Source organism: Bison bison, unplaced genomic scaffold, assembly GCF_000754665.1.
Source record: "Bison bison bison isolate TAMUID 2011002044 unplaced genomic scaffold, Bison_UMD1.0 scf7180017864309, whole genome shotgun sequence".
NCBI lineage: Eukaryota > Metazoa > Chordata > Mammalia > Artiodactyla > Bovidae > Bison > Bison bison.
This window is the reverse complement of record NW_011494881.1, coordinates 9,125,355-9,139,739: the sequence shown is the minus strand read 5'-3', so window position 1 is coordinate 9,139,739 and position 14,385 is coordinate 9,125,355. Positions and strand designations below refer to the sequence as shown.

At 46.7% G+C, this 14,385-nt stretch overlaps 1 protein-coding gene across 1 annotated transcript in view; it reads left to right on the top strand.

Annotated features, from left to right (window-relative positions):
• LOC104997558 (phosphatidylinositol N-acetylglucosaminyltransferase subunit C-like) overlaps positions 1 to 14,385 on the top strand; it is a 69,881-nt gene that overhangs the window by 24,147 nt on the left and 31,349 nt on the right. The window lies entirely within an intron of this gene.

Genomic DNA, 14,385 nt, shown 5'->3' with positions numbered 1-14,385 from the left:
CACGATGCCTGCCTTTCCCCACCCTGCCGCATTGAGGGACCCAGGCTCTTGTGAGCTGCCTGGGTTTCATTCCCTCCAGCCATCCTGGTACTTTCTCCCCTGAATCTAGGATTCAGCAACTCTCTCAGTAGGACTGCTTCTAAGCAATGGCTCATACATAAGAGATGAAACCAGAGAGAGTACCCCCTCCTGAGTGCCACATTCTCCAATCCAATGTTTTGGGGGCACACAGTCACTCTTTGCCCCCTACTGAACTGAAGCTTTGGGGCCAAGGGGCTAACCTCCACCTCTAATGCCGTTGCTACTCTAGACAGTGGTTAGAGAACCAAGGCCAAGGCACTTGACCTCCATGCCTTGACTTCTCTGACTTCCAGCTCCTCCCTTGGCTCCCCAGAGCCATACTTCATTGGTTCATCAGTAGGGAGGGAGGTGGGGCTAATGATGCTTGGCCCTGCTCTCAGGAGTAATAAGAACAACTATCACACACGTGTGTCAAACACTACATACACCATATGCTGTTCTAAACATTTTCATATATCATGTTAACTACTTTTATCTTCACAACTCAGTAAAGTAATCCTGTAATGCAACAGGACCTTAACGGGCCTTCCCAGGACAGATTCCTGCTCCACCCCCATCCTCCCACCCCCACCATGCCTCCTGTCTGTAGAGAAACTTTAGCCAAAGAATAAATTTAATCAGAGAAGTGAGAAAATGCAGAAATAAAGGAAAACAGTCAAACAAGACAAAATAATAATAGTTAACCACTAAACAAAGTCAAGGACTTCTCATTTCCCCTCAAGGGCTGTGGATAATATTCTGAGCCATATCCTTTAAGCTGTTTTGCAGATACGGAAACTCCCACCAGGTGGAAGAAGTTAACTACATGGTGACTGGGCTGCAGCCATGACATAAGCTGCTCCATCGTAAACCATTCCAAGAACGGGCCCCAAGGAAATGGGAACAAACTGACCCTGGAACTGAAGATTAACTGTACCCAAAACAGGCAAGATAATGCAGATCTACTGCATGACCGGTTTCAAGATGATTGTTGGAACTGTGTCATTCCACACCCTTAAGCTCCTCTTTTTTCTTTTTACACCATGGTTTGTTTTTATTTTTTAGTTTGCTAGGATGATTAATTACATTGATTGATTTTTAAAACTCTTTTATTGGAGTATAGTTGATCACTCCAGTGTTCTTGCCTGGAGAATCCCAGGGACGGCAGAGCCTGGTGGGCTGCTGTCTATGAGGTCGCACAGAGTCGGACACGACTGAAGCGACTTAGCAGCAGTAGCAGCAGCAGTTGATTTACAATGTTAGTTTGAAGTTAGAGAAAGACAGTTTGTACGCAGAATCTTAAAAAAAGGATACAAATGAACTTACCTACAAAGCAGAAATAGTCACAGATGTAGGAAACAAACTTATGGCTACTGGAGGCTAAGGGTGGAAGGAAGGACAAACTGGAAGGTTGAGACTGATGTATACACACTACTATATATAAGAGAGAGACCTGGGGGACCTGGGTTCGATCCCTGGGTTGGGAAGATCCCTTGGAGAAGGGAACAGCTACCCACTTCAGTATTCTGGCCTAGAGAATTCCATGAACTATCCATCCATGGGGTCACAAAGAGTCAGACACGACTGAGCAACTTTCACTTTCATATATAAGACAGATTAATTAATAAGGACCTACTGTATAGCACAGGAAACCCTACTCAATACTCTAATGGTCTATGTTGCTGCTGCTACTAAGTCACTTCAGTCGTGTCTGACTCTGTGCAACCCCATAGATGGCAGCCTACCAGGCTCCCCCATCCCTAGGATTCTCCAAGCAAGAACACTGGAGTGGGTTGCCATTTCCTTCTCCAATGCGTGAAAGTGAAAAGTGAAAGTGAAGTCACTCAGTTGTGTCCGACTCTTAGCGATCCCATGGATTGCAGCCCACCAGGCTCCTCTGTCCATGGGATTTTTCCAGGCAAGAGTACTGGAGTGGGGTGCCATTGCCTTCTCCCCTAATGGTCTATATGGGAAAATAATCTAAAAAAGAGTGGATGTGTATATATGCATAACTGATTCACTTTGCTGCACTCCTGAAACTCTTCTTTAAAAGCTCTTGACCCCTGATCAGTAATGGGGTGTTGACCTTTGGACACAAATCGACCTTCTCCCCAGGTTGCCAGCCTCCTGAATAAAGCAAACTTTCCTTTCCTATGAACTCTAGTCTCTTGAGTGTTGGCTTTCAAGTGGTGAGCAGTTGAGTTTGGTAACAATACCATTATGTCCATTTTATGGGCAATAAAACTGGGGCACAGGGAGGTTAGGTAACTTGCCTAAGGTCACCCAGCTACTCAACGATGGAGCCAGGATGTGAACTCAGGCAGTCTGAGTCCTAGAACTTCAGTGATGACATCAACTACATTAGGAATTCTGGACACCCTCTGCACTCCCAATTGAGTTCTGTCTCATGCTTCCCCTGAACTGAAATACCCACAAAAAAAAAAACCCTCTCTCTAAAGACTCAGACTGTGTGTAATCTAACCACTTCTCTTTTTATTCTTTTCTCTTTAAAAAAAATGGAAGTGGGTTGTTGCATCCATTCAGGGGACCCCTAGAAATAACTAGAGACTCCGGCATTGCCTCCTTCCTTCCAGGGCCCGGGTTCATTGTCCATCTCGGGTGAGGACGCCAGGACACCGCTTACCTCCAGAGGAGCCAAGTTCCCCTTAATCACCCTTGACGACCCTGTCATCCATTAACTTATCTAAACCCTGTCTCTGTACTTGACCAATCTTCCCATCTACAAAGGAAGCCTCTTTACCTGCATAAGTCGCTTTGAAGCTACTATCTCACCACGTCAGATATTTTTTTCAAGTCCTCAACATGTCCAATCTTTGAACTCCCGATACATTGTTTTCCAATGGTCCCAGAACTGGGGTGGCTTGTTTGTTTTTTCAGTGATTTCACACTAATTTTTTTTACCCTAATCAGCCTTTGGTGGTGTTAGTCGTAAAGAACCTGCCTTTCAATGCAGGTGACATAGAGGCATGGGTTTGATCCCTGGATCAGGAAGATCCCCTGGAGGAGGAAATGGCAACCCAGTTCAGTATTCTTGCCTGGAGAATGTGATGAACAGAGGAATCTGGCAGGCTACAGCACACAGGGTCGCAAAGAGTCGGACACGACTGAAGCAACTGCTGCTGCTGCTAAGTCACTTCAGTCGTGTCCAACTCTGTGTGACGCCATAGATGGCAGCCTACCAGGCTCCGCCGTCCCTGGGATTCTCCAGGCAAGAACACTGGAGTGGGTTGCCATTTCCTTCTCCAATGCATGAAAGTGAAAAGTGAAAGTGAAGTCGCTCAGTCGTGCCCGACTCTTAGCGACCCCATGGACTGCAGCCCACCAGGCTCCTCCGTCCATGGGATTTTTCAGGCAAGAGTACTGGAGTAGGGTGCCATTGCCTTCTCCAGAAGCAACTTAGCACACACACAAATCAGTCTTTACACTGACGAGACCTGTGACTTTTCTATTCTAGAGTCAAGGGTCTCTCACGCCGCATGACGGGGTTTTCTGGATTTTGCGTTTCTTGCAGCCAGATGCCCCTTTCTTGTGTTGACCCACAGGCGCCTTGTCTCCACCTGAGTTGAGCACTTCAGTCAGCAAGGCTCTTCTCTTCAGAGCCTGGGTAGGGCCATAAAGAGTAATCCCTTCAAGGTTGTATCTGGGGAGCTTACATGTTTATAGGAACACAGTTGACAAGATTGTTCAGGAGATGACAATCATGGAAAGAAGTGGAAAACAGATCTAACAAAGAACTTCATTTAGAAAGGCAGAAAAGCAGGCTTCAGTGGGACTGTGGGATTAAAGTGACCAGACAGGCTTCTTGGAGAAGTTGTCAAGGCTAGAATTCTCCCAACTGTAGCTCCCAGCCGATCAGACCCACAGCCTCCTTTTATTATCGGGTTTGTTGCGCCTCATTTACTACCCCAGGATGGAGAGCAGAGATAATATAACCAATCTATCCACATAATTTCAAAAAAATCAATATATTGACCCAACTATAATATAAAGGAGAAATCAAAGTAAGTTACAATAAAAGAATACATATTTCAATATGTAAATGCTCAGCAACAATAAGGAAGTCAAATACTTACACCTAAACGTGAAACCACACGAGGGGATGGCTGTCAGTGCCTCTGGCCGTGGAGAGGGGTGTGCTGGTGACTTAAGGGCCATGAGTACTGTGCCCACATGAACAACAGTTTCTGAAATGGTGACCAACGCTTGGTAAAGTTCAGTACAGAGATTCAGAACAGAAGACAAATTGTCCCCTCAGTTGTCATGGGAGTTCCATTCCTATAAAATTCAGAGTATATTAAAACCATGCAAAGATATTCTGTGTATATATGTAAAACAAAGCTGGATTTAGACTCACGTCATTGTAAACAACATGTTCTTGCCTGGAGAATCCCAGGGACGGGGGAGCCTGGTGGGCTGCTGTCTATGGGGTCACACAGAGTCGGACACAACTGAAGCGACTTAGCAGCAGCAGCATTGTAAACAAATTTTTCCACCAGGATCAATGTCACACCTAGGACCAACTGCCACTTGGACAGGTTACGCACTGCACAATCATTTACTTCATCACACAAGTGAATACAGTTAGTCCCCTACATATGAATGAATTCTGTTCCAAGGGCACATTTGTAAGTCTAATTTGTCTGTAAGTCCAACAAAATTAGCCTAGGTACCCTAACTAACACAACGGTCTCTATATTACTGTACTGAAATAGGTTTATGATACTTTTCACACAAATATTTTTAAAAAGCACAAAAAAATAAAAACACATTTAATCTTACAGTACAGTATCTTGAAAGGTATAGTTGGACAGGACAACAGCTGGCATACAGGGGCTGGCATCAAGAGAACAAGCAAGAAGAGTTACCGACTGGAGGAGGGGAAAACGGAGGGAGACGGTAGAGCTGAAAAAAGGTCATCAACAACAGGAGACGGAGGGCAATCTGCAATTTCTCTCATGCCCGACATTAACAGCACAGGTTCTGGTTCCTTACTGGATTCAATTCCATCTACCCTCTTGAAACAATGATCCGGTGATGTCTGGGTAGTAGCTTTTTTTTTCCTCCTCATTGATGACTCAGTGGCACTGGACCACACTCTGAATGCCTGTGGCACTTCCACGCACCATTCCACGTCTGGGTCCCGAGTCTGGGTCCTAACAGTGCCTCCTCAAGTAAAGAAAGCCCCTTGCCATTCCCTGCATTGGGAACCTCTTTGGTTCTTCAGTGACGTCTTCCTCCTCTTGCCTCTCCTTGTCCTTTCTCTGGCCCTCCAGTTCTATCAGGCCTTCACCAGTAAGCTCCTTGGGATGCACAGCCACGGTACCATAAAGTACCGAAAAGCACAACCACTTATAGGGAGGCACGCGTGTGACCATGTACGCCAGAACTAGCTACATGAACCAACTTACAGAATTGTCCACGCGAACACACGTTCATGTTTTTGAAAGTTCACAACTTGAAAGTTGGTAAGTTGGGGACTTACTGTAGTGGCCCCTAGGGTTGCAGGGTCCACAGGTACTTGCTTGGAATATTTTCTTTTTTTTTAACAGAAAAATATGATATTTATTCACTCTAATGATAATGTTTAGTTCTCGTGAATTCTTTTTTTTTAATTTATTTATTTTAATTGGAGGCTAATTACTTTACAATACTGTAGTGGTTTTTGCCGTACATTGACATGAATCAGCCATACGTGTACATGTGTCCCCCATCCTGACCCTCCCCATCCCGTCCCTCAGGGCCGTCCAGGTGCACCAGCCCTGAGTGCCCTGTCTCATGCATCGAACCTGGACTGGTAATCTATTTCACATATGGTAATATACATGATTCAATGCTATTCTCTCAACCCATCCCACCCTCGCCTTCTCTCCCAGAGTCCAAAAGTCTGTTCTTTATGTCTGTGTCTCTTCTGCTGTCTCATATATAGGGTCATCATTACCATCTTTCTAAATTCCATATATATGCATTAATATACTATATTGGTTTTTCTTTCTGACTTACTTCACTCTGTACAATAGGCTCCAGTTTCATCCACCTCATTAGAACTGATTCAAGTGTATTCTTTTTAATGGCTGAGTAATACTCCATTGTGTATATGTACCACAGCTTTTTTATCCATTCATCTGCCGATGGACATCTAGGTTGCTTCCACATCCTTGCTATTGTAAACAGTGCTGTGATGAACACTGGGGTACATGTGTCTCTTTCAATTCTGGTTTCCTTGGAATGTATGCCCAGCAGTGGGATTGCTGGGTTGTATGGCAGTTCTATTTCCATTTTTTTAAGGAATCTCCACACTGTTCTCCATAGAGGTTGTACTAGTTTGCATTCCCACCAACAGTGTAAGAGGGTTCCCTTTTCTCCACACCCTCTCCAGCATTTATTGTTTGTAGACTTTTTGATAGCAGCCATTCTGACTGGTGTGAGATGGTACCTCATTGTAGTTTTGATTTGCATTTCTCTGATAAAGAGTGATGTTGAGCATCTTTTCATGTGCTTGTTAGCCATCTGTATGTTTTCTTTGGAGAAATGTCTGTTTAGTTCTTTGGCCCATTTTTTGATGGAGTCGTTTATTTTTCTGGTATTGAGCTGCATGAGCTCCTTGTATATTTTTGAGATTAATTCTCTATCAGTTGCTTCATTTGCTATTATTTTCTCCCATCCTGAAGGTTGTCTTTTCACCTTGCTTATAGTTTCCTTTGTTGTGCAAAAGGAATTTTTGAAGTTAAATGGGATGAGGGTGAATTCTTCACTGCGTGAGACTGTCCTGAACATTGTGGTATACAGAAAGCACTCCTGGTTCCCTCCCCACATACTAAATGCCAACATTATTATCACAAATAACCCCCACAAATGCCCAAACTAGCCCCTGGGCAGCACTGCCCCACTAAGAACCACTACCTTAGAGGCATCGGCGGCTCCAGACTCTCCCACAGCTGGTGGTTCCCAGCCTCATCTTGATTTCTCTTTACTGCTTCCTTTCTTCATCCCTTTCTTCCCACCCCTGCCCCAGTCCAGCCTTTATGGCCTCACTTCTGGACCAGCAGAGACATCCGCCTGGGCTCCCTGTTTCTGAGCTCAGCCACTCCAGCCAGGGAACCTGCCCAGCACTACAGAACAAAGACCCCTCTCTCTCTCACCCCCCTGCCCTCAGAGTCCAGCCCCACAGTGACAGTGCTTCTTGCTCTGATTCCATCTTTTCATAGTAATCTTTCCTCTACCCGCTCCCATTCTCCAAGCATTCTCCCCTCCATACTTTGCTCCCACCATTCCCCTTCTTGGGCAACCCCATCCTCCATATCACCTCCTCTTCATCTCTGCCCTTAGGCCCCAACTGATTCATTAGCCTTCCCAGAAGTGCAGAATCAGAAGCAATGTGCTCTCAGGCGTTTCATCTGTGACTTTTGCAGACCCATCACACCCTTGTAGAGTGTTCTTCTCCCTCTGTCACAACCAGAATCTCCCCCAGGGCATAGGCTTATCTCTCTTGGGACCTCTGCACTAGAGATCCAAGGGACTTGAGGTTGGTTGGGTGTAGGGCAGGGCTGGCCTAGGAGGGACACAGATTTAACCAACAGGCTGCTGGGGGCCTTTGGTCTCCTAAGTGGCAGCTGACTTGAAGAATGGTGGTTTCAGTGAATTTTTCAATGATGAGGTGGGCCCCATCGTATTGGGGCAGTGAAGACGGCTGTCATTAGAACAAGGAAGGATGATGGTGTGGTCTCCTGGGAGGAAGAGGAAATGATAGGAAGCCCTGAATTCACTCCATCTAGGGTGATTTCAGGGGTGAACTCCATCATTCCCTGGGGTGAAGGAAAGGTATCCATGGGTTTGTATGAGTGTGTGTGGTGTGTGTGGTGTGTGTGTGTGTGTGTGTGTGTGTGCACTAGCTGCTGCCACTGTTGCTGCTGCTGTGTCTGGCAGGAAAGCAGACTATTTAAACCCTCATTGTAGCTTCATCGAACCCAGGGGTGGGGACTTGCCCATGGCATAGGGCTGGAAAGTGGGGGGATTGTACAGGGAGGGCTCTGAGATTTTATTCTGGTCATTTTGAGTAAGACTAGATTGCAGGGGGCAGGAAAAAGGAGCCCCAACTCCCAGTTAAAGCTGAACAGTGGTCCCCAACAATCCCCGCACAGGGCCTGACTCTAATGTCTTCTGATGGGACAAATTGGTGAACACAATTATTAGCTGGGTGACATCAAAAGGCATTAATCTCTGGTTCCCGAGCAGGACCGGCGCCACATTAGAGCCTCGCACCCAGTCATTATTAAGACTTTAGCCCAAGGGTGTAATAAATGTTTTATGGCATGCAAACCAAGGTAATGGAATGCAAATCCCATAATATAGCCATACATTTATTTTCTAATGGAGCAAATGATGATGTATTTTATCTGAGAAGAGCTGCTGATAGGGTCTGCTTAGGAAATGTAAAGTTACCGACCCAAAGGGTGAGTGGGTGGCCCTGCTGGGGTGGGGGCTTGGGCCGAGCGAGGGTGGGAGCCGTGCTGGGACTCCCAACAGTGGTCAAGCTTTTGTGCACACGGACCACCTAGACAAGCCCATTGCTCTTAAACTCACACCCCCAGACACCCTCCTTTTGGGGAATACATCGAACATTCTGAGGCTTAATTACCTCCCCTCTGCAGTGAGCCCCTCACCTCCCTGGAGCCCCTACCCCCACCCGGAGCTGCATACCAATAAGCTATTCAGCTCATATTGGCTTTCCAAAAATATGGCCGCATTAAGGTGTGAAATGTTCATGGGATCGAGGGGTGCAGGGCTATTTCTCCAGTGGAGTTAGGACTTGGCACTGGTACTGTGTTTATTAGGAGGCCAACACTATTCAGCTACAGCCCTGAGGTTGGTGGGGAGGCCAGGCTGGCTACCCAGGGTAGCTGTGGCCTTGGGCAGGGCTTCAGGCGAGTGAGTCCCCAGGTCTTTCTGACTGCTACTGTTTCCGAAAGAACATTCTGAATAGTCAGCTTGACCAGAAAGAATATAGCATCCCTTCTGCAGTCAGGCAGAGGGCCTCTTCATTCCTAAGAATCTCCTTAGTGCTCTCTCTTGTCCAGTCTGGATGCAAATAGTACACACAGTCCCCGGCTGGACAAGGGCTCATGGGCCTAATACTGATAAGTAAGGGCCTGCTCTGTACCTAGATTTATGGGGACACCAAGAAGTTTAAGACCTGTCCCTGCCTTCAAGGTACTGATGATCTAACTAGGGAAAAGGACACATGTCTGAAAAGAAATTAGCAGTCAGGATGCATAGGGTTTAAGAGTCCCCTGAGTGACATATGTGAGGGATACAAGTTCCCTTATAAGTTTTCTCAGGAAAAGGAAAAGATACCACCATTAAGAAGAAGGGGAGGGAAGTAAAAACCCCTGCCCGAGAGGAATCCTGATGGAGATCTGCTGTGCGCTAGAGGTGGTAACTGATGGACAGAGGAGACTGGCTGGTGACAGTCCATGGGGTCAGATACAACTGAGCACCTTTCACTTTCAGAAGTGGTAAGGACCTCTCAAAGTGGAAAAAACAGGACTTGGGTCTTTACTGCAAAAAGCGCGTGTGTGTGTGCATGCGTGCACGTGAACACGTGTGCGTTCACTCAGTCATGTCTTTGCGACTCCATGGACTATAGCCCAGCCAGCTCCTCTGCCCATAGGATTTTTTAGGCAAGAACACTGGAGCAGATTGCCATTTCCTACTACAGGGGATCTTCCCGACCCAGGGATCGCACCTGATTCTCTTAGGTCTCCTGCACCAGCAGGTGGGTTCTTTACCACTGTGCCACCTGGAAGCCCAAAGAGCTCATAGTAGGTGTTCAATTCACATTGGCTTTTGAATGCCCTGAAAACAACGATTGTTCTCATTAGCGCTTCAATTCTTGGCAAGTACTTTTGATCTTCTAATATGCCCTTTGTTTTATAGAATAATATTAACACTAATAACAATTAATTGAGAAATTATATCAGGCCCTGTGTTAAGCACTTAATTATCTCACTGAATCTTAAAATGACTCGAAAAGGGAAGTACTTTTATGATTCCTTTCAAGGAATAATAATGAGGAAGCGAGTCTCAGAGTGGGACTTGCCCGAGGGAGTGAGGGCTGGGATGTAACCAGATCTCTCTGCCTCCATAGTTCATCCTATACAGTCTGCCCCTCCAGATCTAGGAAGCAGAGATCAGAGGAATTAGGAACCATACTGAAGGACACACAGCAATTGGTGTGATTGAGGGAGGGCCTCTGGCTTCAGGCCATGCTGCCTTCTGCACTCCCGTGAGCAGCTCTTGGTTTCTGTGTGTGTGTTTTATCCCAGGAGTTGTCTCCCCAGGTCTACTGCCCAACCCTCTGTCTACCTCCAATCAGTCTGTGTCCCCTTAGGATGCACTGTCGCATCCTAGGATAAGTCAAATCATGGATAAACGTGACAAAATAAAGATAACAGTAAATCAGGTGTCCACGAGGATCTGAGCCCACCCATGATTTGAAAATTCTCCATTGACTTCTCTGTGCCTGAGCCTCTTCTCAAATATGGATGCCATATGTGAATAGCCCTTTGGCAGGATACTCAGGCTGGGATGAGCCTGCTCTTGGTCCTGTCCTGGTCTGGCCTACCAACGCCCCAGAACAGGCCTTTGTGGAATATTATCCTCCAAGGCCTAGAAAAGGGACCATGCCCACCTCTGGCAGGGGATAAGGACAGTAGTATTCAGCTCTGAATTCTTCATGGGTCTCGAGACAGGTGTGGATGCTCAGCAACCTCAACAGGGCCAGGACTGGGGAGGAGATGAGAGGAGTCCAGGCTGCCAAATGAAGGAAGCATTCACTGTCAGAGTCACAGTAGCGCAGGCCTTTTTTTTTGGCCGTGCCACACGGCCTGACCAAGGATCTCATTTCCCTGACCAAGGATCACACCTGGGCCCCCAGCAGTGACAGTGCAGAGTCCTAGCCACTGACCCATCATGGAATTCCTGAGCGCAGGCCTTTTTAAAAAGTGCCGTATGGTTATCTGCTCCACCCACTCTATTGCCGGGCTTGGCCCTGTAGTGCTATCACAAATGCAGACGTGCAAAGGAGCCTAGGTCTCCTAACCACTGAGCTGGGGAATGGACAGGCTGACTTCCAATTGGCCCCAGTATCTAAAAAGCCTGGGACTCGAGGACTGAACCAGCAACGGAAATTCTAAGGAAACTGACTTACACAAAATGTAAGCAGAGATAGAATTTCAGCCACTCACATGCTCACTTAACTGAAAGTTCAAGGGTTAAGCCTTAGATGAGGCTGGATCCAGTTACCCATCAACAATCTTTTTCTTTCTATCTCTCAGCTCTGCTTTCCTTGAAATTCTTCCTGGGCACAGTCTAGCTGGAGGCACACGGAGGGTCACTTGGACCGAGGATAATACACACACATGAGAACTGAAGCTGCTCATGGTGGTGCAGGGGGCAGTGTGACCTGAAGCTAAACACGCTCCTACAGGAAGGAGTAAAGGGATGGCCTCACTCTGAGGCTCAGGAAGCATCTACTGTGCAAGAGCAAGGTGACGGCTGGCCAACCCAATGGAAAAAAGTAATTTCTCCTTCCTGGTAGTTGTGTCAAGAGATTTTATTAGCATGGCTCCCGTACCACGTCCATAACGGAACCAACCACTGTGGCCAGGGGGTTGATCTGCTCTGAGGATCTAGTTCTACTGAGCCCAGAGGACCCCAGACATCCAAGCCCATTTGAAACCATGGAGACTTAGTGGAAGTGATATGGGTTCCCCAAAGGAGAATCTGGCTGCTCTCAGAGGAGGGATGAATGCTAAGCAGACAAACTTAAGAGCGATCAACTCAAGAGCTGGAGACTCTTCTAAAACCCCAGCCACACCCAGGCCTTCTCTGGGCAGCCCGGAACACCTGCTGCCCAAATCAGTGTCATTTGTGAGTATCTGCTAGAAGCTTTCTTTAGGCATGAAATGCTTCTTGCTCATCTTCGGCCACCTAACCCTCTCCCTGAAGGGACTGGTCAATGACATGTGCATTACAGTCACTCAGCAGGAATGTGCTGACATTATGAAAGAATGAATGAGGAACTGTGCTGGGGCTGGGCCCCAAACTTTTATTAACTGCGAGGTTAAAAGCTATCGAGGGTCAGGGGCACCGCAAAGGTGCAGAGGGAGTGAGTCAATTAACACCTGCCTTTTTATTTCCAAATCGAATTGTTGCATGAGGTTTGGGATGATGTAACCACTCGGCAGCGTCAGGACAGGATTTATGAGCTATGGTATGTGGAGCGATGGTTGGAGCAGGCAGCTGCTGAGAGGCTCTTACCCTGACTGCCCTTTCTTGGAAACCTCCCTAAATGATGGTTGGAAGGCATGACAGCATACGTTTGCTGTTATAAACCCATGCCCCTGTGCCCAGGGTGGATCTGAGTTGAGTCACTTTTTCCTAGGCTGGTTTAGGAGAGTATCCGGCTCAGGGATGGCTTTGGACTAGGAGGGGAAAGGAGCGGGAATGTTGAGAAGGGGAGCGGGGCAGGGGTGGGGGGCAGTAGAGAGGACAGGAGATTGACTCAGGCTCCCTGGAATGAGGACACGACCCACGGAGCCTTCTTAGGTTGGTGTGCATTTGAGTAGGGAGTGGTGGTGGCCAACTAGAGAGTCCACGTGTTAATGTCCATTCATCATCTCCTATCTGAGATGAGCTGAGTTGGCCGCTGCTGGAAGTTTCTGGGAATGAGGCTGGTGTAGCCAGATTCACTGACCACTCCATGGCCTGCTGCAGGGCTTGGGATGGAAGGAAGAAGGCAGGCTTCCCTTCCAGCCCTTCCCACCAGTGCCTGGGTCCGAATGATGGATTTTCAACTGGGCCATTAAATGCTGATTAAAGTACTGGAGAAAAGAACAGGAAAGAAAAAAAAAAACAAAAAACAATATCGAGCGTTGTACATACATACACACTCCCACCCCGGCCCCCCTTCCCTTTTCTCAAGCTGCCTCGAAGTTCGTTCCAACCCTCCATTGGAAATGCTATAAAAGGCCAGGTTAATTAAGTCCTATATATTACCAGTGCAAACACTTCCAACTTTATTCCAGCAGCTTAGTGAGTGAGGAGGAGGCCAGGCAAGGTCCAGGCAGCTCAGGGTAATAAAACAGAAGACTCAATTACCTTGTACATTTGCAGTTTTTATAAAAATCGTTTCAAGTTCTCCCAATGAAAAGCACAGTGAGAGGGATCAGAATCTCGAAATCCAGAAGGAGGTCAGGGAACCAGGGATTTTAGAACAGTCAAGGGTAAGTCATCTTGTCCATCCCTCTACTTCTGGGCAGGGAGGCCCCCCCACCCTAAGGAGAAGCTCAAGTAAATTACAGAGGAAGGAGGGAGGGAAGGGGATGCCCCAATCAGCACTGAATGTCCACTGGGTCTGGAGGACAATGCTGGTGCTTTATGTAACTAACTCAGGTAGGTATTATCCCCATTTACAGAGAAGCAGACTGAGGCATCAAAGTAACCCCTTGGTACCCAAGACAGGCCCAACACCCAGCCTATGCTACTCTGATTCCTGACTCCCCCTGTAAGCTACCAGGACTTCTATCTGTACCGCATGGTGCAATGTTAAGAGAACAGTCTCTGCAGTTCGTGGATCTAGATTCAAATCTCAGTCCGACCACTGCCTAGCTGTGTGTCCTTGGGCAAATCACTTAACTTCTCCAAACCTTAGTAAGGAGTTTCCTCATCTGTGAAAACAATTTTAGTACCTTCTTCACAGCATTATTAATAGTATTAAATGAACAATGTATAAAACGTTCAACCCAGAGCTTGGAGTATGACACATATTGGTTATTATTGTGATTATCATTATACGAGCTAAGCCCGAACTTGTCTTGACCAGCTCATTATATTTTTCAGAGTGATAGTTAGTGAACCAGTTATACTAGCCACATTCACATGCTAAAGAAAAGGGTTAAGGAGCTCTCTTAGCTTCTTGCTTTACACCACAGGGACCAAAAAGATTCTGCAACTTCTGAGTCTCACCAAAGGGCAGGAACCTCTTTCCTATTAAGAAACCACTTGTTTCACAAGGGCCACAAAATAAGAGCTATATATATAAGTAAAAAACAACTTATTATTTTCTTCAGAAAACAGAAACTGTTCAATATGCCTGCTCTTGCAGAAACAGGAGTATAAAATCTCAATTCAACAGCAGTCCCCAGAGGGAGAAATTATTCTCTGGGCTGTAGCCACAGTGACCCAGAGCAATGTTTCCCGGAAGGCTGGAGAAAGTTAAGCCCAAAGTTCTCTCCTCTCGATCAT